Source organism: Molossus molossus, unplaced genomic scaffold, assembly GCF_014108415.1.
Source record: "Molossus molossus isolate mMolMol1 unplaced genomic scaffold, mMolMol1.p scaffold_m16_p_6, whole genome shotgun sequence".
NCBI classification, from domain to species: domain Eukaryota; kingdom Metazoa; phylum Chordata; class Mammalia; order Chiroptera; family Molossidae; genus Molossus; species Molossus molossus.
In genome coordinates, this window is record NW_023425399.1 from 39,313,104 (window position 1) to 39,337,326 (window position 24,223).

The 24,223-nt window shown below is 39.6% G+C and overlaps 1 protein-coding gene across 1 annotated transcript in view; it reads left to right on the top strand.

The window, feature by feature from the left end:
* Positions 1 to 24,223, top strand: part of MACROD2 (mono-ADP ribosylhydrolase 2) — a 2,341,201-nt gene that overhangs the window by 2,137,919 nt on the left and 179,059 nt on the right. The window lies entirely within an intron of this gene.

A 24,223-nucleotide genomic window follows, 5' to 3' on the forward strand; every position in this document is an offset into this window, starting at 1 on the left:
GGACTGAGGTAGCGACCCAATCTGTGCCTGATAATGAACGCATGAATCAATAGGCCCGAATTGAATTCTAGCTCCATCACTTTTTTACTTTGGGCATGAGGTGGTGTTGTTGTTTTTCCCTATACCTTCAGTTTACACCACTAAGAGCACTCACTCACTGTACAGTCTTGCTTGAGGGACTAAATTATATCAAACCCGAAATGTTTCTTTGACCATAATAAACATTCAATGAATTATTGTGTTTTCTTTAATTCTCTACAACTTAATTCTATAGTATAAGTTCCCAGTGTCACTTACTATACTACTCTGGGCATGAAATAAGGCCGGGTTTCAAAATTAAAATAGGTAACTTAGAGGTCTTTATTTTGTGTAACCTCCTTTTCAACTTCAGAACTCTCTATAAATTACTGGCAACTTTAGTCTGAGCAGCTCCATTAACTAGGAACTCTCAATTCTGAGGCAACCAATCTCATTAGGTGAAGTTTGGTTAAAATTGTCCTTCCCCTTGTTAAATTAAATTTATCTCCCTCTCCTGACCTCTCACTATCTTCACAGAGAAATAATACCAGTTCCTTTTTTCATAACAGTTCATTAGAACAATGATTGTTCCTTCTATCTACCTTCATCAGTCTGAACACCTCTGATTTCTAAAGTTCCCTTGGTTTCCCCAGGGCAATAGATTGAGAGGGCATGCAAAGCAGAGTGAGGACCTAGGCGTCAGGAGCAGGAATGAAGGGGGCGGAAGAGGGATGGTAGCAGCAGCTGTCAGTTGTTTACCTGTGTCCCCTTGGCACTCTCTGTCACTTTACAACATCAACAGCTTTCTGAGGAAAGTTTTTGTGACTCTCAGCTGAGGGCTTTTCTCTGGTTATAAAAGCAAATTCAAATACCAGGAGGTTAATTTCTCTGGAGCAGCCCTCAACCAAGGATGTACACAGGTTGCTCAGTACCCATGAAGGGCTTATTGAAGGCATGTTCTACTTAAGCAGTATTCTATAGAAATATATAGTGAGCCTCATGTATAATTTCACTTTTTCTAGTAGTCACATTGAAATAAGTAAAACCAAGAGGATTTAATTGAATATTTTAATAATATTTATATAAGGAAAATATCATTTAACATAAAAATTATTAGTCAGATACTTTACTTTTTTTTATACTATTTTTTAAATTTACATTTTATATTCACATCTCAATTCAGAGTAGCCTCATTTTAAGTACTCATGGGCAGTATGTGGTGTTGGACAGCAAGACTCTATATTATTGCTTAGAGGTTACCCAGGACAACTGAGCCCCAAGAGTCTACTGTGGCACCTGCTCATTAGCCCACCCAGTATTGGCTGCCTTCTCCTTCCTGTCTCACTTCCCTACTCCCCTCTGGTGTTCCTGGGATAATCTCTCAAATTAAGTATTAGCATTCAAACCTTTGTCTCAGGGTCTATTTCTGAGACAATCCAAGCTAAGACAGGACTCTGCTTGTCTTTTGCAAAACAAAAAGTCCAAGATAAAATTTCAATTAAAATGTCAATTCCCATACCCATGTAGGATGTTTCATTATTTAAAGCAACCATATGTTGAAAAAAGACTTTAAGTGGTCACCTTGTCTTGGATTACATTCATGAATTTAATGTTAATGTTTGCTATTCTCATTTAGCCTGCTCACATAAAGTATCCTTGGAAAATCCTTCAACTGTGGGGAGTACTGCCCTTTCAGCTAGCCAGCATAAGGACCTTGTCTTGCTAAGGATCATTTGTCTAGGTGCCATAAGTACACATTTCTAGGAAAAGGGAGTTGGCTTCTTAATGAGATGCAGCTAGCTATCCAAACCACTGAGTGATGTTTGAGGAGCTCATTATTAATGCTAATGCAGAACTCGCTAATGCAGAACCCACGGAGTTGGAGTCAGCATTTGCATTATGGGGACCTTATTTGGAACATCATTTCTGATTTTAGTTCCACCAGGCTTCCTGGGGGTTTTGTCTCCAGCAGCTGATGCAGCTGTTGAAGTCACACTCAATGGCTCAAGGATGCAGGGAGAATGGGCTTCAGAAGCTGCTCTCCCTTTTCTAATATCCATGATTGCTGAAATCATGGGGCATTTCTGTGCAGGAGGTTCCATGCTGTGCCAGCTGGCCTTGCCAGACATTGGTGAACAGGCTGGATTCTGTTCAGATCTCACATTTGGGCCTGTTGATCTCCATGATGGGCCTGAACCAGCTTCCCAAGACCATTAACTGCTGCTTCCCCTCTACTGTGCATTACCTCTTCTTCTCACTCAAGTAGAAAAGATAGAGGGATTTTTAAGAATGGAAATGATGTAAGTGAAGGGTTACTTGGGTAAATCAACCAGCCAACAATTGTTAGGGAATAATAGTGAATAATAACTTGAATACCAAAAACCAGTGAGGTGCTAGTAAACTGACTCTCTGGGTAGAAGAAGCCCTAATGTGAAGAGTTTACAGATATCTTTGGTGTAAATACACCTGCTGTGGTACTATTTAATCTACCAAGCATGAGGTCAATGAATGTCAGAGTTGAGGAGAGATGGGTACAATCAGAGGATATGAGTTGGCTCAAGTCAGACCCAGTATACCTCTGCTAAATCGTATTTTTTAAATATGTTTTTATTGATTTTAAAGAGAGAGGAAGAGGGGAGAGAGAAAGAGAAACATTGATGTGAGAGAGAAACATTGATTGATTGCCTCCTGCACATACCTAGACTAGGAATAGAACCCACAACCAGGGTATATACCCTGACTGGGAATCAAATCAGTGACCTTTTGGTGCATGATACAATATTCAACCAACTGAGCCATGCTGGCTAGGGCCTGCTGAGTAATATTTTAATTGAACATGTATCTTGTGCCAATCACTCAACATACATGAACTCATTTAAGATATGCAACAACTCAAGAAGGCAGGGAATGTTATTATTGTGGCTTAAGGGGGTTAGTTCCTTTTTTAAATACCAGAAACAGAATCTAGGTGTATCTGATTTCAAAATTCATTCTTAACTTTGTGCTCCTGTCTCCAGACTCTGATAGTAAGTAGAGGCAGGAACAGCTCAGATGATGTCAGATAAGGTCCTCTTCAAGGTGAGGCTTTGCCCCTATGAGAGATGGTAGAAACAGACTTGCTTAAATGCCTATGATTTATTTTAAGACCTTTAATGTTTCTGTAATCCTAGCATAGTAAATGTTTTCTTATAGCCTTCTATTTCCAATATCATGCACTGTTAAGATGAGCCCCAAATTGAGCCAGCAGGGACAGAAAATCAGTAGCCACCTATGCCATGTTAGCCACATGAGATCCAGGAGCAGAGTTGAGTTTCTCAAGTGGTAAAGCCATGTTCATGGCAAAAATCCAGGTTTCCACCCTCTGCCATAAACTAAAACAACATAAATAATGTAATAATACACTGTCAAGAAGAAGCAAGTGGTGCTTTTTAGAAATGTTTTTTTAGCTTCCCAGGCCAAGAGGGAGAGTTGTTCCTGCTTAGCACAGAGTCCATATGCATCAGTGACTTTCATTTGAGTGACTCCATCGGTTGTATAAAATGATACTGTACTTATTGTCATAGATTGTTCATGATTAACATGTGTCCATGCCCACGGACTGCCCAAGCAGTGCCCTACAACTTTTTAAAAAATAAAGTACTAGTACTTTTGGGTTATTAAAGTCTCAAAATGGGGGAAAATAAATGTCTATTTAAATCTCATTCATTCCGCAAGATTTCCCATTCAAGTGGGAAATCAAGAATTAAAATTTTAATTCTCAAGTACACCCTTTTATGAGATGCTGTTTTGTAGTGAATTCTCAGCACTGGAAATACTCCTCTAGGTTCATGCAGTTCAGGGACATGAAAGCGTTAGCTTCTGCTCCCAGGGAGATTGCAGTGTTGCTCTGCACATTTCACGAATCCCTTTGAACCCAGCACCTGTGCTCAGTGAGCTACTCCAAGCACTACAATTCTTGCTTTGCTGAACCCATTCTGAAGGGTCAATGTCAATCTCACACCTGGTGACAGAAGTTTGGGGTACTTGCTAATGTAGTATTGGCAGAATTTTTCACCCTGGCTATAGTAATGACCTAAGATGTGATTGACTTGCAATTAAAGAGAGACTAACCTAGTGATCACAAACTTTTGTAGTCCAGAATGCCAACGTTTTTAATAACACATCTAGCAAACACATTTTTTTGTTCTGTTATTTTAATAAATGGGAAAAGAAAAGTGAGTCACCATAGCTCTGTAATGTAATTTTAGAATCCTGGCATAAGGTGACAGCTGCTAAGAGAGAGAGAGTTAGGCATGGACACCTCTATATCTTGGCCTTAAAGAAAGCCCTAGTGAAGCAAAAATAAAACAGAATATGAAATAAAATCCTCAAGGCACTGCTAGGCACCAGGGACACAAGAAAGATTAGGAAAGATAAATACTCTTTTCTCATTGGACTTGCATTCTTCCATATGAGGTGGAGGAGGGAGACACACAATAAAGAAATAAACAAGAGGACAAGATCATTTCAGATACACCAAATCATGTGCTTGAGAGAGATTGTAGGAATTCTTCACAATTGGTGGTCAGGGAAGGCCTTACTTGGGAGCTGAATTTTGTCTGAGATTAAAAAAGGAAGAAGGCAGGCATACAAATATGTGTGTGTGGAGGGGTGGAGGTAGAGAGGAGCAGAAGGTGCAAAAGTCCTGACGCAGGAACCAGCCCAGTAGTGAATGAAGAACACAAGGAGAGTCAATAATCTGAAGCCAAAGAGTGAATGGGAGATGAAGCTAGAGCAAGTGGAGCCCAAATGGCACATTGTCCTGGGCCATGAAATTGGATTTGGATCTTATTCTAAGAGCAATGGTGTTTTAAAGGTGAGCAACAAGATCTGATTCATATTCTAAAGATAATTCTGGCTGCTACATGGAGAATAATATACTGTAGGAAGATGAGAAAGCTAGAAGTTAGAATTCAGAAGGTTATTATATTAACCCAAGTAAGAGATTGGTCGAGACCAATATGATGAATGCAGAAGACAAGCACGGTGGATGAATATTGAATATATTTTGGAGCAGAGCTGATAAGACTTATGATAGAACTTATGCTTGCTTTACCGGAAAACTAAATGTAGAGAAACATTTAGGATATCTGTCTTCTTGTTTTGTTTTGTTTTGTTTTTTAATTAAATTCCTGTGTAGATAGCAATACCATTCCTCGAGGTGTGCCATGCTATGTAGAGAACATGTGTGCAGATATGATTTTTTTGAGGATGAAATTGCACAATGGCAACTGTCAATTAATTAATAAAGTTTTAAATTGAGTTTTCCTAAAGAAATAATTCGAGGTTGCCTCATAGAGAAATTTTACTTTAAAAAAAAGCACTTGAGATTTCACATTTGTATGAATCATTAATGATCTCAACAAAAAAGAAAAATAAGCTTGAACTTCAAGTTTAAATCTATTTTCACTGAAGAATCAACAAAATTTAGCTAGATAATGATAACAGGTGAATGTGCAATTAGGCCTCACTGTCTGTGTGGGTTTACTAAGAAGAAAACATCTTTAAAGTTTAACATAATGCTGAATATTTAAATAAGAATGTTTTTAATCTTTGTGCCTCCAGAGAGGTTAGAGGCAAAAGGCCTCGTTCCACCCTACAAGAAGAGCAAAGCAAGGAAGCCAGAATGTTCCAAAGACTCTAGCGAGGGTAAGTCATGTTTCTCTTTTCTTTAATTAATTATGTCATGAAAAGAAATTTCTCTTTAATTTTTAAATTATGTGTATGCTCCATGTTCAGATATTTCTAAAGGTTCAAAAATCATAGAACAATTTTTTTTCTTTTTATAATATCTTTACTCTCCCCTGAATATGAGGATGAAAAGTCAAATTCAAGTTTAATTTGTCAAGGTAAAGTTCAAATTTAAAAAATTATTTTCTCAGTGTGATGTATTTTCCATTTCTGCCAAGCGTGGAGTTGCAGGTCATGTTCTGAAACAGTGTGAAGCTGAAGGTTGAGATCTACCCATGACGAGCTCACGAGGCTTTGGCTTTTTGGGATCATCTGTTTTTCTCACAAACACATTCTGAGTCCAGAATCAGACCTCAGCAATGGATCCTGGAAATGCTTCCTGTCTTTAGAGTTTTCTTGCATTTTCTAGAAACCAGTGTATCTTTGTATTTATGCATTAAATAGTCAGGTTCAATTGGGCTCAATTTTATGAAATGACGACTCTCTCTTTTATAACACTAGTACCACTTTCAAGATATTCAAATTTTTCTTTTAAAATGTAGGTGAGGCATTTTTTAAGTGATCCTCTAACCTAAGAGTATTCATAAACTTCTAAAAGGGGAACACACTAATGCCTTCCACTTTTTTTTTTGGAACCCCACTCCATCCTCTCTGAAATGGAAAGAATAATAATAATAATGACACCTTTCAGGAGGAAGATGCCACGATGAAGTACAAGTGCAGGAAATTTACAGAGAAGTGTGTGCAGAATAAAGAGGAGCAGTATCAAGAGCAGAAGTAGGTGGAAGGAGAAAAAGGAAGGGAGGAGGATGAGCTAGGAGGAAACTTAGTCTGCATTGTAGTCAGAAAGTCTGGGAAGGTCAGAGCAAGAACGGGTCATCAGAGGAGCCACACATAGAGCAGGAATGCTGGGCTCTGAGATCCCCTTTCCCTTGCTCATTCACTGGCTGCAAGCAGCTTGGGGAGAAAGCGGCCTTGGCATGACTATTACACTGCAGTGAATTCCAAAAGTGTGGGCGCTGGAAACTGTCAGCTAACTTCATTCCCAGCATCAAGTTCTCTCTTGAAGGGAGATCTTGAGGAGCTCACCTCCATGACTGCACAGCATCTGTGTGAGTGTCAGGGTTCCAAATGATAAGTAATTACACTGTCTTTACCCTTGTCGGGTTCAGAACCAATTGAGAAGGTAAAGCTGCAAGAAATTTTAAAATAAAAAATGTTTGCTTTATTACTAATGAGATTAGACCAGAGCATCTGGTTGTCCTGCCCCCTAATGGTCTTCTGAATGCTGGATTTCACTACTGAACATGAAAGACAACCTCTGTCCATTCAGAAGCAAGTGCTGGTGTCCTTGGGATCTGCTGCCTGAACAGAGGCAGCCCTGGTTAGCTATTATGGGGAGAACAGACCAGGACACATTATCTCCATAGGCAGGTGGGTCTGAGAGGGACTCAAGGTGGAACTGTTTTGTTTCCCAGGCATGTCAGAGTGGGAATGGTCACTGGCCTCTAGGTGAGGAACACGAGATAAACATTACAGACTAATAATAAACAATAGAAATAGTGTGTGTAAAGTACCTAGCACAGGTCCAGCGTTGTATTAGTGACAGCTATTATAATTAATAACCTAATCAGGACCCTAATAGGGTACACACTGTCCTAAATCATTGAAGTGTGCTTGAAAGTTTAGAATCATTTGGAAGAAAGCACTTAGCACCACAGAGAAGGCCAACAGCTCTAACTGGCCCAAGGTGCTAAGCTTTGTTGATCCTAAATGGGAGAGTAGCCACGACTTCCACTTCCTACTGTAATTAGATCTTTTCTGGACAAACTTTTAAGGCCATGATTGGGAAATAAATTGGGCCAAATTAACAAATGATTTTTTTGCTGGAGAGAATCTGCATCACTGAGTTGTTCCCATCAAACGTACAACCTACCTCAAACGCCTCCAGAGCCTGGGTCTGTGGGCGTTTCCAAGTGTCACATGGTGGGCTGCAGACGGATGGCTATGTCTTCTTTAACTAAACTGGGAATTCCTTCTACTTGTTCCTTCAAATGTGTGAAAACTTCTTTTACTTCCTAAACAATTTCCTTTGCTTAGGAACATCAAGTTGTAACCCTAATATGACTAAATAATAGGGCTTCCTTCACCCAACTCGGTGTTCCCAGAATCTGCTGGGAGTCCCCAAAAGAGGATCACTATGGATTTGTTACCAGGAACATTCTCTCTGTGAAATGTAAAAGTTAGTCACTCCACAGAAACATGGGGATTGTGCATTTTTTCCTAAGATATCCTCAAAGACAAAAGTCTAAAATTTGCTGGGAAAAGAGCAAGACAAGCCAGTGGGTCATTGTTCTGTGACAACACTCATTTTTTATCAGTGCTTCTAATTCTGAACAAATAAGATGTGTCCTGAATTCATGTGTTGTACTATTGCATGCGTTCACTTTCTCTCATGATTCAAAGACTTAGAACCACTCTTTCCTATTGGATATGCAAATGGATGTTGTATGACTGGGTAGAGCTGTAATGTGGATCATGACCCTTCTCTATAGTTATCTTCCTATTTTAGGTTCCCAGTCCTTTTTCCAACTTGGTCATCTCTCTAATTTATTTTAGTAAGAGAAGCTGCTGGTATTTCTATTTATACATCACACAGTTTAACTCTCCATTACTTGGCTTTATCATACCTTTGGGTTACCTAACCTGCCTCCAAACTTTACATGTACTACTGAGTACCTCAGCTGACCTTATAATATACTTGTCAGATAGGATCATAGAGTAGAGTTGGAACAAAACTCTTGTAGATTTTCCAGCCAATCCAACCTTAATAAAGGTATTCAGATCTAAAAGAAGAATTTTGAGAGCATAATACAGTCAGTACAGTCTGCAGATGGTCCAAGTCCATTCAATTTGTTAACGTCAGAATCTTTTTTTTTTTTTCCCTAGGACCACACAGCTTCTCTAATCATTTTTCCTTTCTCCCTTCTAAAAGTTAGAACTGTTTTTTTTTAACTTATTTTTATTAATTTTAGAGAAAGAAAGGGAGAGAAAGAAAGAGGGAGAAAGAGAAACATCAATCCATTGTCTCCCATATGTGTCCTCACGTGGGATCAAACACAAAACCGGAGTATGTGCCCTGACTGGGAATCGAAACTGCCACCTTTTGGTGTACAGGAGGACACTCCAACCAACCAAGCCATAGGAGCCAGGCCAAAATCAGAACTAGATTTATTAAAGGAGAAAATGTTACACTCATTGTAGTGTTGACTGAAAGCATTATTACTTTAGTATTTTACTAAGGCACTGAACATCAAAACAAAAAGTCAAACAAACAATTTCTAAATGTATTTATTTTTTAATTAATTAATTTTTGTTACAGATGTTTCTCCTTTACCCATAACTGATACGCCCCTCTTCCACCCTCCCGTCCCTATCCCCAGTGTTGTTATCCATGTCCATTGTTCATGCATACATGCATATAGGTTCTGTGGTTTATCTCCCTCCCCTCACCCAATCCTCTGGGGATTGTCAGTCTATACCCCACTTCCACGTCCCTGGAACTGCCCCATTCCTCAGACTATTATGTACATTATATTCCACAAATAAGTAAGATCATGTGATATTTGTCTTTCTCTGCTTGGCTTGTTTCATTTGGATAATACTCTCCAGGTTCCTGCATATCATCTCCAAGGATAAGAGATCTTTCTTTCTTACAGTTGCATAGTACTCCATTGTGTATATGTACCACTGCTTTTTTGTCCATTTGTCTACTGATGGACATTTGGGCTGTTTCCAGATTTTAGCTATTGCAAATAGTGTTCCTATGAACATGGGGGTACATATATTCTTTCTGATTAGTGTTTCAGGCTTCTTAGGGTATATTCCTAGAAGTGGGATCACTGGGTCAAATGGCAGTTCAATTTTTAATTTTTTGAGGTAACATCATATTGTTTTCCATAGTGGCTGCACCACTCTGCATTCCCACCAGCAGTGTACTAGAGTCCCCTTTTCTCTGCAACCTCACCAACACTTGTTTGATGATGGCGGCCATTTGACAGATGTGAAGTGATACCTCATTGTTGTTTTAATTTGCATCTCTCTGATGATTAGTGATGTTGAGCATTTCTTCATATGTCCCTTAGCCATTTCTATGTCCTGTTTGGAGAGGTGTCTATTTAGTTCCTCTGCCCATTTTTTAATTGGGTTCTTTGTCTTACTTCTGTTGAGCTGCATGAGCACTCTATATATATTGGAAATTAACCCCTTATCTGATATATCATTGGCAATTATGCTCTCCCATACAGTGGATAGCCTTTTCCTTTTGATAATTGTATCTTTCGCTGTGCAGAAGCTTTTCAGTTTGATGTAGTCCCATGTGTTTATTTTCTCCTTTGTTTCTATTGCCTTAGGTGATATATCAGTGAAAATTCTGCTGGCGTATGATGTCTGAAATTTTGTTGCCTACATTTTCTTCTAGAATTTTTATGAATTCATGAGTAACATTTAAGTCTTTTATCCATTTTTGAGTTTATTTTTGTGTAGGGTGTAAGTTGATGGTCTAGTTTCATTTTTTTGAATGTATCTGTCCAGTTTTCCAAACACCATTCATTAAAGAGGCTGTCTTTACTCCACTGTATGTTCTTGCCACCTTTGTCAAATATTAATTGAGCATATTGTCTTGGGTTCATTTCTGGGTTCTCTATTCTGTTCCATTGATCTATCTACGTGTTCTTGTGCCAGTACCAGGCTGTTTTGATTACAGTGGCTTTGTAGTTCAAGCTGAAATCTGGTAATGTGATCCCTCCTACTTTGTTCTTCTTTTTCAAGATTGCTGTGGCTATTCAGGGCTGTTTTTGGTTCCATATGAACTTTTGAGGTATTTGTTCCAGTTCTGTGAAGTATGTCATTGGTATTTTGATGGGGATTGCATTCAATCTATAGATTGCTTTGGGTAGTATGGACATTTTAATGATGTTAATTCTTCCAATCCATGAACAAGGTATGTGTTTCCACTTTTTTATACTTTCCTCTATTTCTTTTTTCAATAACCTGTAGTTTTCTGCGAGTAGGTCCTTTATTTCTTTGGTTAAGTTTATTCCTAGGTATCTTAATTTTTTTTTGTAGCAATGGTAAATGGGATTGTTTTTTAGTTCTTCTTTCTGTCATTGGTGTATAAGGATGCCATTGATTTCTTGATGTTAATTTTGTATTCTGCTACTTTGCCAAATTCATTTACTAAGTCTAGTAAATTTTTGATGGAGTTTTTGGCATTTTCTATGTATGGTAGTATCTGTCACCTGCGAATAATGACAGTTTCACTTCCTCCTTTCCAATTTGAATCCCTTTTATTTATTTTTTCTGTCTGATTGTTGTGGCTAAGTCTTCCAGTACTATGCTAAATAAGAGTGGTGAAAGGGGTCATCCTTGTCTTGTTCCTGTTCTTAAGGAAAATGCTTTATTTTTATTTTTATTAATTAATTTTTGTTACAGATGTTTCTCCTTTTTCCCCCCACTGATTCCCCCCTTCCCCTCCCTCCCTGCCCTGTCCCCAGTTTGTTGTCCATGTCCACTGTTCATGCATACATGCATATAAGTTTTGTTGTTTATCTCTTCCCCACCACCCCCTCTTCTGGGGATTGTCAGTCTGTACCCCACTTCCACATCTCTGGGACTACCCCATTCCTCAGACTGTTTGGTTCATTATATTCCACAAATAAATGAGATCATATGATACTTGTCTTTCTCTGTTTGGCTTGTTTCACTTAGGATGATATTTTCCAGGTCCCTCCATGTAGTCTCAAAGGATAAGAGATCTTTCTTTCTTACATCTGCGTAGTACTCTATTGTGAATATGTACCACTGCTTTTTTTCCATTCATCTACTGATGGACATTTGGGCTGTTTCCAGATCTTAGCTATTGTAAATAGTGTGGCTACAAACATGGGGGTACATATATTCTTTCTGATTGTTGTTTCAGGCTTTTTAGGGTATATAAGGGGAATGCTTTTAGATTTTGCCCATTGCATGTGATGTTGGCTGTAAGTCTTTCATATATGGCCTATATTATGTCAAGATATGATCCCTCTATTCCCAGATTGCTGAGGATTTTTATCAGAAATGGATGCTAGATTTTGTTGAATGCTTTTTCAGCATCTATTGGTATAATCATATGATTTTTATCTTTCATTTTGTTCATGTGGTATATCACATTTATTGACTTGTGAATATTGTACCCGCCTTGCATCTCTGGCATGAATCCCACTTGATCATGGTGAATAATTTTTTTGACATATTGCTGGATTCGATTTGCTAGTATTTTGTTCATGATTTTGGCATCTATGTTTATCAGGGATATTGGTCTGTAGTTTTATTTCTTTGTAGTGTCTTTTTCTGATTCTTGAATTAGAATTAGGCTGGCCTCATAAAAGAGTTTGGAAGTCTTCCTTCTTCTTGAATTCCTTGAAATAGTTGTTGTTATTGCTCTGTTCAAGTTTTCTATCTCTTCCCGGTTCAATTTTGGGAGACTATGTATTTCTAGAAATTTTTCCATTTTGTTTAGATTGTCAAATTTGCTGCCGTATAATTGTTCATAATATTTGTTAACAATTCGTTGTATTTCTATGGTGTCAGTTGTTACTTCTCCTCTTTCATTTCTGATTTTGTATATTTGGGTTCTCTTTGTTTCTTGGTGAGTCTAGCTGAGGGTCCATCTATCTTGTTTATCTTTTCAAAGAACCAGCTCTTTGAGTCATTGATCCTTTGAATTGGTTTTTTTTGTTGTTGTTGTTTTTTTGGTCTCCATGTCATTTATTTCTGCTATGATCTTTACTATGTCCTTCCTTCTACGTGCTCTGGGGTTTTCTTTTTGTTTGCTTTCTAGTTCTTTAAGTTGTGAGGTTAGATAGTCTAATAAACATTTTTTTTGTTTCTTGAGGTAGGCCTCTAGTGCTATGAACTTTCCTACTTTCACTGTATCCCATAGATTTTGTGTTGTTGTGTGTTCATTTTCATTGGTTTCCAGGAAGTTTTTAATTTCTTCCTTGTTCTCCATGGTAACGCATTCATTGTTTAATGACATGCTGTTTAGCCTCCATGTGTTCAAATGTCTTTGCATGTTGTTGTTGCAATTGATTTCTAGTTTCATGTGATTGTGATCTGAGAAGATGCTTGATATGATTTCAATCTTCTTGAACTTGTAGAGACTTAGTTTGTGCCCTAACATGTGGTCTATCTTTGAGAATGTGCACTTGAGAAGAATGTGTATTCTGCAGTTTTGGGGTATAATTATTTGTAGATGTCTATCAAATCCATTTGATCTAGTGCCTCATTTAGCGTCTGTGTTTCCTTATTAATTTTTTGTCTAGATGATCTATCCATTGATGTCAGTGGGGTGTTGAAGTCCCAGCTATGATTTTATTGCTATTTATTTCTCCTTTGAAGTCCTCCAGAAGATTTTTAATATATGTTGTTGCTCCTATATTGGGTGTATATATGTTTACCAAGGTTATATCTTCCTGTTGGAGAGATCCTTTCAATATTATGTAGTAGCCTTCTTTGTCTCTAGTTATGGTCTTCATTTTGAAATCTGCTTTATCAGATATGAGTATTGATACTCCAGCTTTTTTTCCCTTTCCATTTGCTTGAAAGATTTTTTTGCATCCCTTCACTTTCAACCTATGTCTTTTGTTGTGAGGTGGGTCTCTTGTAAACAACATATATGTGAGTCATGCTTTCTTATCCAGTCAGCTACCTGTGTCTTTTTTTTTTTTTTTTTTTATCCTCACCTGAGGACACTTTACCATTTTTTGCACAGACAGAGTGGGAGGGAGAGAGAGGAAGGAAGAGAGAGAGAGAAACATCGACGTGAAGGGACACATCGAGTGGCTGCCACCCGCACGACCAACCAGGGCCGGGGACAAACTGCAACCGAAGTACGTACCCTTAGCGGGAACTGAACCCGGGTCTCTCGGGACCACAGGCCGATGCTCTAACCACTGAGCCAAACTGGCCAGGGCATACCTGTGTCTTTTTATCAGAGCATTCCGTCCATTTACATTTAAGGTGATTATTTATATGTACTTATTTATTTAGTGTGGTTTATATTTTGTTTAGTGTGGTTATATTTTTCTTCCTATTTCTTCTACTAATTACAGCAGTCCTTTTAGCATATCTTGCAGTGCTGGTTTGGTGTTAACATATTCCCTTAGCCCTTTTTTTTTTTTTTTTGGTCTGGGAAGTTTATTATTTAACATGCTATTTTAAATGATAGCCTTGTTGGATAGAGTAGCCTTAGTTCAGATTCTCGTTTTTCATGAACTTGATCACTTCATGCCACTCCCTTCTGGCCTGTAGTGTTTCTGTTGAGAAGTCAGCTGAGAGCCTTATGGGATTTCCTTTGTAGGTAACTTGTTGCTGATCTCTTGCTGGCTTCAGGATTCTCTCTTTGTGTTTAGTTTTTGGGATTTTAATTACTATGTGTATTGGTGTGGACCTGTTTGGATTCTTTTTACTTGGGGATCTCTGTGCTTCTTGAACATGAATTCCCTCCTCCTCTACCAAGTTAAGGAAGTTTTCTGTCACTATTTCTTCAAATATATTCTCTAACCCTTGCCCATTTTCTCTTCTTTGACGACTCCTATGATGCAAATGTTATTACTTTTCCAGTTGTCCTGCAGTTCTCTTAAGCTGTCTTTCTGTTTTTTAATTGTTTTTTCCTTTTGGTTTTCTGATTGGTTGATTTTTTTCTACCCTGTCCTCTAATCCACTGATCCTGTCCTCAGCTTCCTCTACTCTGCTGTTTAGACCTTCCAATGTGTTCTTAATTTCTGCTGTGTCATTCTTCATTTCCACTTGGATGGTTTTCAATGTTTCTATATCTTTACTCATGGTGCTGATGTGCTTACTCATGCTCTTGAGCTTCCTCAAGATCATGGCTCTGAACTCTACCTCTGATAATTTGCTTAGCTGCATTTCATTGATCTCATCTTTTATAGAGTTCTCTTGGTTTTTTGGGGGGTGGGGTGGGGGATTTGTTTCTTTGTTTCACCATTTTGGCTATCTCAGTGGGTTTTGGAGCCTACCAAATTTTCTCTGTGGGTATTGGTGTTCTGTTGTTTGTGGCTCCCTCTACTGGGTTTGGATGGGCCTGGGCGGGCCCATATTAAACACCACTGTCAAGTCTTACTTTCCTTGGTAGATTTGCAAGCCCAGGAAACGTTCAGCTATCTTCTAGCTTTTTCCTGGAGCTAGTAGTCTCAGTTACTTATTTCCTTGGAATGTAGCCCTGGTGATCTGCATAATAGGATTTCTAGAGGGTGGGATAGATGATGGTTATTGATAAGCTTCAATTTGCATTTCTTTGCCTCACCTGAGGAAAGGCTGAATCTCCAAGGGAAGAGCTTCTGCTTTTTCTCACAGCTCTGGGAAGGAGCACACTGGCCACTGTCCTTTGTGGCCACAACTCAGCAAAATCTCTTAGTGCTCTCCATATCCTGGTTGTCCTCACAGAGTTCCAGCCCAGTCTGCCATTCCTGTGCCGTAGCCCCCCAGGTGAGTGGCTGTGGCTATTTTAGCATTCTGTCCTGGCTCTGCACTGTGGAGTGGGCTTGGTCTTTATTCCCCAAAGGTGCTGCTCACAGCTAAGACCTCTGCTGTCGGTGGGCTCCCATCCACCAACCCCTTGCACCTCTGCAGATCCTACCAGTGTCCCTCGTTATATTTTCCTGTCCTTCTGCTTTTCTGTTGTTGTTGTTGTTTTTTTCCCCCAAGGATTTGTCTTTATTTTAGTTTTAATTCCCATTTGGTCCAGGGAGATCCTCTGTGTAGCTTCCATTCACTCCACCTCCATTTTCACATTCTCTAAGCCTATCTTGTGCACATCTGGGTCATACAGGCTTCTCTGGTGCCCCTGCACCCTGCAGATTCTGCAGGTAACTGGATCACACAGTCCCTTTGGGGATGTGGCTCTATGCCTATGTTATGGACTGCTGGGTTGCACAGGCCTCTCAAGTGCTTCAGTAACCAGTAGGTCCAATGGGTAACTGGATGGCACAGTCCCTGCAGTGTCACACAGACCTCTCTGGTGCTTCAGCACTGACAGACCCCATGGGTAACTAGATCGCACAGTACCTGCTGGGTTGCACAGGCCTCTCTGGTGCCCCTGAACCCTGCAGGTCCTGTGGGCAGGTAGGTGGATTGCACAAGTCTCTCTTGGGCTCAGGCTTCCCACTGCTCTTGTGAGCAGCTGGACTGCACAGGCCTCTCTGGAACCCCAGGTCTTGCTGCTGGTGGCTTGGGAGTGCTACTGCCTTGTGGGGCTCAACTCCCGCTCAGCTTTTGCTGTGGTTTTTTGGGATGGGTCTCAGCTGCTGGTTTGTGCTTCTGTTGCCTGGGGATGGATATCTTCTCCCCAGCCTCTGTTGCTGGGGGTATATATCTGGACTCTGATCGGGCTGCTACTGTGAGTGATGGTGCTGGGCTCCCGGCTGTCTTCGGCTTCTGCAGCCAGCACCTTGGGAGCTCCACTACTGTGCACCGGTCTGTGTTGACACAGAGTGTCCACTGGTCCGATGGTGCCAGGTGTGCTGGTGGGCTCAGGTTGCTGGGCCCTAGCCCCTCCCACTGCCTCCTCCCAGGGAAGACCCAGGATCTTCCAAAATGGTGGGACCCCCCGCCCCTGAGGTGCAAGGAGAAGAGCCCTGAAGAGCAGCGTACTGTGGTAGCTGGCTGCACCTATCCACAGCACAGGCACCTTCTGCTCAGCATCTTTGTACTGCAGGAGTTTGGTTGTCCACCTTCACGTCCACTCACACTCTCGCACACACTCACCATCCCTCTGTTCCTGCCTGACACCATCTTCAGAGACCTAAATGTATTTACTTTCCTTTTTATACTGCATACTTTTGGATATAGAGTTTTATTCTCACAATTTTGAGTGAAATTTTATGGACCACAGCATACTTTGAATTGACCCATTGCAACACTATCTCAATAATGAAAAGCTTAGTACTTTCAGATCCTTAATTGATTGGTTAATATCTGATGTAAATGAGAGTGCTATCCATGAACCAACAAAATTGTAGAGAGAATTGTTTGAAAGAAGCCTGGTTAATACCAGTTTCATCATTTTCATCTCCCAATAGTTAAAACCAGAATTTTTTCTTACAAAAAATTAACTGAAAGAATATTACTATAGAAAACTTAGTACTTTTAATAAAACATGCTCTTCTCATACACTTTCATGCATCCTTCAGCAGTAAATCCTCTAGAAGTTCCTTACTGGAAATCTCGTAAGTTTTCTTTATCTGAAAATGTGATTTTTCTTTTCTTAAGGCAGTTTTTCTGGGTAAAAATGTGAGATTGATGGCTATTTTATTGCAATATTTTAAAGATATTTTCCCACAGCCTTATCAATTCTGTAATGGTTAAGAAGTAATCTCTCAGTCCAGTTATTGTTTCCTTTTAGTTTATCTGTCTTTTCCTTTTGGCTGCGTTGGCAGTATGAGCTTCATCACTGGTGTTCCTCAATGTCACTGTAATGAACCTAGATGTGGATTTCTCTTTTTCTTTCCTAGGATTTGTTTTGCTTCTTGGAGATGGGAATGGACATTTTTCACTAGTTCTGAAAATTCTTCAACTATTGCCTTACCAAATATTACATCTGCACTACTTTCTATTATTTCTTTCTCTGTCCTTCATGGCTCAACCTACATACTTTTCTGTGAGTCTCTCTCTCTCTTTTATATTATCTGATTAATTTTTCATCTTTTATTTATTTATTTATTTATTTATTTATTTTAATCCTCCTCATCTGACGATATTTTCCTATTTATCATCGACTGTTTGCCTCCCGCATGACCCCAACCAAGGCCAGGGACAAACCGCAACCAAGGTTCATGCCCTTGGCCAGAATTGAACCTGTGACTTATTGATCCATGGGCCAATGCTCCATCACTGGGCCAAACCAGCCAGGGCTTATCTGTCATTTAATGTTCTAGTTTTTTACTCAACTTTATCTAATATGTTCTTAAACTCTTCACTAAGTTTCTCATTTTAATTATTATAGTTTTCATTTTTTACAAGTTTTGTGTTTTTTATATAAATGGTCAATTTTTATTTGACATATAAAATATGTTTTAAAATCCCTGTATCTGAAAATTAAATATCTCTAATCTTTGTTAGTAAAATTCTATAGTTTATTGTTTCTGAAGACTTATATTAATATCTTTGTATATTTTGTCCTTTTTTGATTGTCATATTCCCTGTATTTTTTATTTGTGGAAATTTTTTTTAAGTTGGGTTATTGGTATTTTATTTTTTGAGATACATGGAGATACTATCAACTTAGGAATACCTCAAACTAAAAAATTGGCTCCAAGTTTGGGTTTGGGTTTTGTTTTGCATGCTACTTGTCCTTAAACCCAGATTAGTGTGTGTATAAGATCAGGAATTCTCAACTAATGGTTTTTCCTTCTTTTTCCCTCTCCAACCAATGCTAAACTGAAACAGGCAAATTTTCCACAATATTTAGGAACAAAGAAATGGTCCCTTTGTGCCTCACATATGTGGCTTATTCAAACCCAATTCTAGATAGTGGTTCTCAAAGAGTATCCCTGTATCTGCATCACCAATATCACCTGGGAACCTGCTAGAAATACAAGTTCTAGAGACCCACCCAGACCAACTGCTTCAGAAGATGAGGTGGGGTCCAGTAATCTGTCTTTCTAAAAGCCTTCCAGGTACTCAGATGTGTGCTCAAGTTTGAGAACCACCATTCTAGAGTCTAGAGCATCTAGGATTGACAAATGCCTCAAAGCAAACAATAATTTCAATGCTTGCTTATAAATCTTGATTTAATATCCTTCATAATTTTCTGCTTCTCAGAAGTTCCCTTAGAAAAGCATCAACTCAGCCATGCATTTAAGAATCAGAGAGAGGACTTCCGGTCAAGATGGTGGCATAGGTAAACGCAGTATTGTGTCCTCCCACAACCACATCAAAGTTACAACTAAACTACAGAACAACCATCATTCAAAACTGTCTGAAATCAAGCTGAATGGAAGTCCTACAACTACGAAATTAAAGAAGCAGCCACATTGAGACTGGTAGGGGGGTGAAGGCGACATTGGCTGATCCCACACCCACGTGTGTCGGATAAAAATCAGGAGGACACCTTGCCTGGGAAGGTCCTCCCTGAGGACTGATGGGTCCTTGTCCTACATCAGATGCCCCACTCAGGGTTCCAGTGCCAGGAAGAGAAGTCCCCATAACTTCTGGCTAGAAAAACCAGGGAGAACTCAGGCTCAGCGAGGCTAAGGCGACTGGAGCCCCAGGCAGCTCCTTAAAGGGCCCATGCATGGACTTATCGGACTCATTCCCTCTAAGCTTGGAGGGGAGGCAGCTTGAGGGACCCCAGAGACACACAGGGTAAAACTAAGCTGTTTGGCACCAGAGTGAGGGCTGGAGAAGGGGCTTTCTCCAGGACAGACATGCTGTCAGAGGCCTTTGTTCCTTTGGTGAGCCCTTCCCTGGGGCAGCAGAGAGCTGCCATATCTGGGACTCCAGCAACCTGGCTCACACTGGTAGCCCCACCCTGGTGGTGCCCTGAGGCCCTGCCCCACCCAACTTTCAAGCCCACCCAAGCTGTTGCCAGTTGCTTAACCATAGGATTGGCTTGTCTTGGATCCTACTTCAGGTTTTTCCTAAATTCTTTCAAATAAGCAACATCTGGTCTCAGGTGGCTCCATACCTCTCGTTAAGTAGTACACAGAAACAAACACAGGGAGGCAGCCACAATGAGGAGAAAAAGAAACAGATCCCAAATGAAAGAACAGAACAAAACCCCAAGAAAAGAACTAAGCGAAATGGAGATAAACAACCTAACAGATGCTGAGTTCAAAATTCTGCTTATAAGGATGCTCCGTGAACTTAGTGAGAACCTCAGCGAACTTAGTGAGGGCCTCAGGAGCTTATAAAAGGACCAGTCAGAAATGATGGATGCACAGTAAGAAATGAAGGAGGCATTAACTGAAATAAAGAATACTTTACACAGATTCGATAGTAGAGTATGTAAATCCAAGAAGCAAACCATCGATTTGGAATATAAGGAAGCAAAAAACGCCCAATCAGAACAGCAAAAAGAAAAAAAAAATCCAAAAAAATGAGGATAGTGTAAGGAGCCTCTGGGACAACTTCAAGCGTGCCAACATTCGCATCTTGGGGGTGCCAGAAGGAGAAGAGCAAGAACAAGAAATCGAAAACCTATTTGAAACAACAATGGCAGAAAACTTTTCTAACTTGGTGAAGGAAACAGACATACAAATCCAGAAAGCACAGAGAATGCCAAACAAGAAGAACCCCAAGAGGCCCACACCAAGACACATCATCATCAAAATGTAAAAGGTTCAAGACAAAAAGAGAATCTTAAAAGCAGAACGAGAAAGGCAGTTAGTTACCTACAAGGGAGTTCCCATAAGGCTCTCAGCTGATTTCTCAAAAGAAACTTTGCAGGCCAGAAGGGAGTGGCAAGAAATATTCAGAGTGATGAAAAGCAAGAATCTACAACCAAGATTGCTCTATTCTGCAATGGTGTCATTTAGAATTAATGGCCATATAAAGAGTTTCCCAGACAAGAAAAAGTTAAAGGAGTTCATCACCACCAAACCATTATTATATGAAATGATGAAGGGTCTTTTTGAAGAAAAAGATAAAATATATGAACAAACAAAATGGCAATGAATACATATCTATCGACAATGGAATCTACAAAATGAACAGGTAGAACAGAAACATTCTCATAGATACAGAGAACATTTTGTTGGTTGCCAGATGGGATGGGGGTTGGGGGAATGGGTGAAAAAGGTGAAGGGATTTAGAAGTACAAATTCATTGCTAGACTGACAAACTTCCAAAGGAAAGGGGTTGGAGGATGGGAAAAAATAAACCAAAGGACTTATATTTATAACCAATGGACACAGACAATAGTGTGGGCAAAGGAGGGAGGAGGGCGGGAGTGGGGAGGAGGGGGTCAATGGGGGAAACATGAGGAATATCTGTAATACATTCAACAATAAAGATAAAAAAAAAACACAAAAGAATCAGAGAGAGAGAATACATAGATGACTGGTAGATAGTATACCTACAAATGCACAAATATGTACCCATATATGTATGTATATGCATACCTACATTTATAATACATTGTCTGGAAAGATATATATCAAATGACCTCAGGAATTATCTTGGAGGAATAGAGAAGGGGCAGAAGCAGATTTTGGAGATTTTAATATTCAACTTCAAAATGTATATGTAATTTAAATATATATATGGCAAGAATCATTTCATAGTTATAAAACAAAAACATATTCTCATTAACAAAATAAAGAGAATGTATGCTTCCAAAATTCAGTAGCAAGATAATAACAGTAATTTTCTCTGTACATATATCTTCAAAACCTTCAGTGGCTTTTGGAAGCAAATGCTATTTTTCCATCGTATTTTTACAGAAAGCACTAGCACTTTGACTCTTGCTCTACAATTTCCTCAACATAGAATATTCAACAAGCCTGCATGTGTGATGCTCATTTTTCAGGAAACTGAGCCATTTCAATGCTAAACCAAGCAACCCTATACTGCACTTTAAAATATTAACGATCTCTTTTGGCAGATGGAATTATATGTGGAAGCATTTTGAAAACTAGAAAGCACTATACGCATTTGAAGGATCTACTGTTGCTATTATATGCATCATTATTATTGTTTTTACAAAATTTTCTGAATACATAAACCATTGGAACCATTGGTGAAATGCACTTTGTATTCCCTGAAAGACAAATTTAATCTCTGCCCTCTTATTTTCTAAGCATATTAAAGCATCATGTGACATGCTGTTTTGTGAGTGGCTGGACAGAAGGGACATTCTATCTTTCAGAATGCCATGCAGCAGTTCATGCATTATATTCATAAGCACAATCTTTAATTTAATTTTTGTGACAAGTGCAGTGAAGGGTAAAATCAGGCAGTCATATTTTTGACTTTGCCATCACTCAAATGAGCTTAGCTTAGTGATCAGCCAGCGTTTTTTTTTTTTTAAAGAAAAACTAGGAATAGGGAAAAGCAGTTATTTCATGAAGAAATGCTTTATTTTATTGTCTAGACCTTCAAATAACAAGAATTTAAGGAATATGTACATTTTTAAGCTGATAATTAGAGTGTAATAAAAGCCTATGTTCCTTCTTGCTTTAATTACATCCTTTGTTCTGCTTGAGTCAGGGCCATTCTGAACCATCCTCTTGCTGAAAATTAGCAGAAGGACTCACTAGTCTATTTTATTTTCATCTGTGCTCTTCACATTTACCCACTAAACAGCTGTGATTATGAACATGGACTCAACTCTGAGGTTTTAAGGGAGGCTCAGAGAAGTGAGCACTGAGGCATTTTTCCCAGTGAAAAGAGCTGCAGCGACCTGAATAGAGTACCCGTGGGTCCCGTTTGACCCAGAGTGATCCCTGCATATGCCTCCTGTCCTTGGAATATTATTACCAGTGTTCGCTTTCACTCTGAGAGGTGTTCTGGTTTAAGCGATAATATATGAACCCGCCTACGAGAAACTGTTCAGCACGAGTGCGGACAAAGTTCTTGACTGTCCAAGCGATGCTTCCTATGTGGTCAGGTTTTCTAAACTAAACTTCAGTTTCCTTATATTAAACGGGATTGTGGGGATATTTAAACAGCCAATGAGTCAAAATGTATTGAATTTGCAACAGGAAATGTTCCCACCAAAACTCGCCTACCTTGTTTATTAATGCTTAAAAGTTCTTTTAGTACAAACAACAAAATTTTGCAAATAGAAATAAGGTTTAAAATGCATTGAGTAAATCTCATGTCTCACTAGGTCTTTTTCTCTTCTCTCCTTAAGATCACCCAGCACACTCTGCACCCCTACAACCACACACTTCCTGTCCCAAATGGACTTTTTCCTGGTCTCTTCTCCTTCCTAAATTCAATTCTCCTTTTCTTCAAGTCAAGTATCCCAAGGAACTAGTGTACCCCCAATATTTATAAAACCTCCCACCTCAGCCATTCCTCATCTCTACTTTCTGCCTCTAAAACTTCATGCAGGACACCAGGTTGGGTCAGGGAATGAGGGAGAGGGTGGACTCTGTTTACTGGCTATCAGTTCAGACTCTGCAACTGAGATAGTCATTGTCCAGTACCCATGGCCTTTGGAATTCTGTGACCCTCTGCTAGTTCTATAAGATGCTGGACCAGGAATCTCTCTGCTGAATCTGTGTTTTGTTCTAACTGCCTGTGGTCTTATTCTCCTGGATGAGTGTTTCTCAAACTGTGGCCCATTCAGGGGATCTGCAAGGTCGAAATGAATTTCACATGGAGCTGTGACCCCAGAAGGCTCCATTCACCAGAATACAGCACAAATGGTGCCCTGGGGAGTTGTGCAAAGTAGTGGTGCTACAGAGATACCCCACAACACCTTCCTTCCTCCAAACACCCTAGCATAGCTCCCGGCTACCCAGATACAGTTTCTCTAAGTGTTCATTGCACATACTTTTGTAAACGTCTACTAGTTGACAGTATAGGCACTCTTTTAAGCACTGAAGAAACACACACACCCAGAAACCCTTATTTCTTGGTGTTCATATTCTAGGGTATATGTAGACGTGGTGACTGATGGATTTTTAAAATTAAATAACATATATAGTAAGTCAAATAATGGCACATGAAGTATTATTGCTGCCTGAAAATTTATCTATTGTTACCTGAAATTTTATTGCAAACTTAACAGCTTAAAACAACAATGGCATTTATTATTTCAGATTTTCTATGGGTCAGAAATTTGAGAGTGTCTTAGCTTGCTGGTCCTGGATCATAATATCACATCATAGTACATGGCATTCAAGGTCATAAAAGTCTAGGTTAGAAAACGGTGTGGGTTTTGCTAGGCTTTATCTTGGATCACTAACTCAGGGGTAAGGCAACTGCCATGTCCTGAGAACACTCCAGCAGCACTGTGGAGAGGTCTACCCGGCAAAGAACCGAGGCCTCCTGCCAACAGCAAGCACCAGTCTATAGTCATATGCGTGAGCCATCCTGGCTGGGCTCAGATCCTCCAGCTTCAGGTAAACCTGCAGATGACTGCAGACCTGGCTGACATCTTGACAGCAATTTCTTGCACGATGCCAAGCCAAGTGCCTTGCAGATAAATCAAGCTGGGAAGAAGAGACGAGGGGTGCTTGTATATAAGTTGGTAGTGAAGAGAGGAGGAAAAATGAATGTTCCAGTAGGGGGAATGGCAAGCACCAAAGCCCTAATGAGAGAGGGGTCTGTTTTATTCTGTGAAAAGCAAGGTCAGTGGGAGTAACTGGAGAAGTCATTGGGGACTGACCCCATGGAGGAGTGTGGCTCACATTAAAATGTGCACCAGAATCACTGCAGGGTATGCTAACCCCAGTGTCTC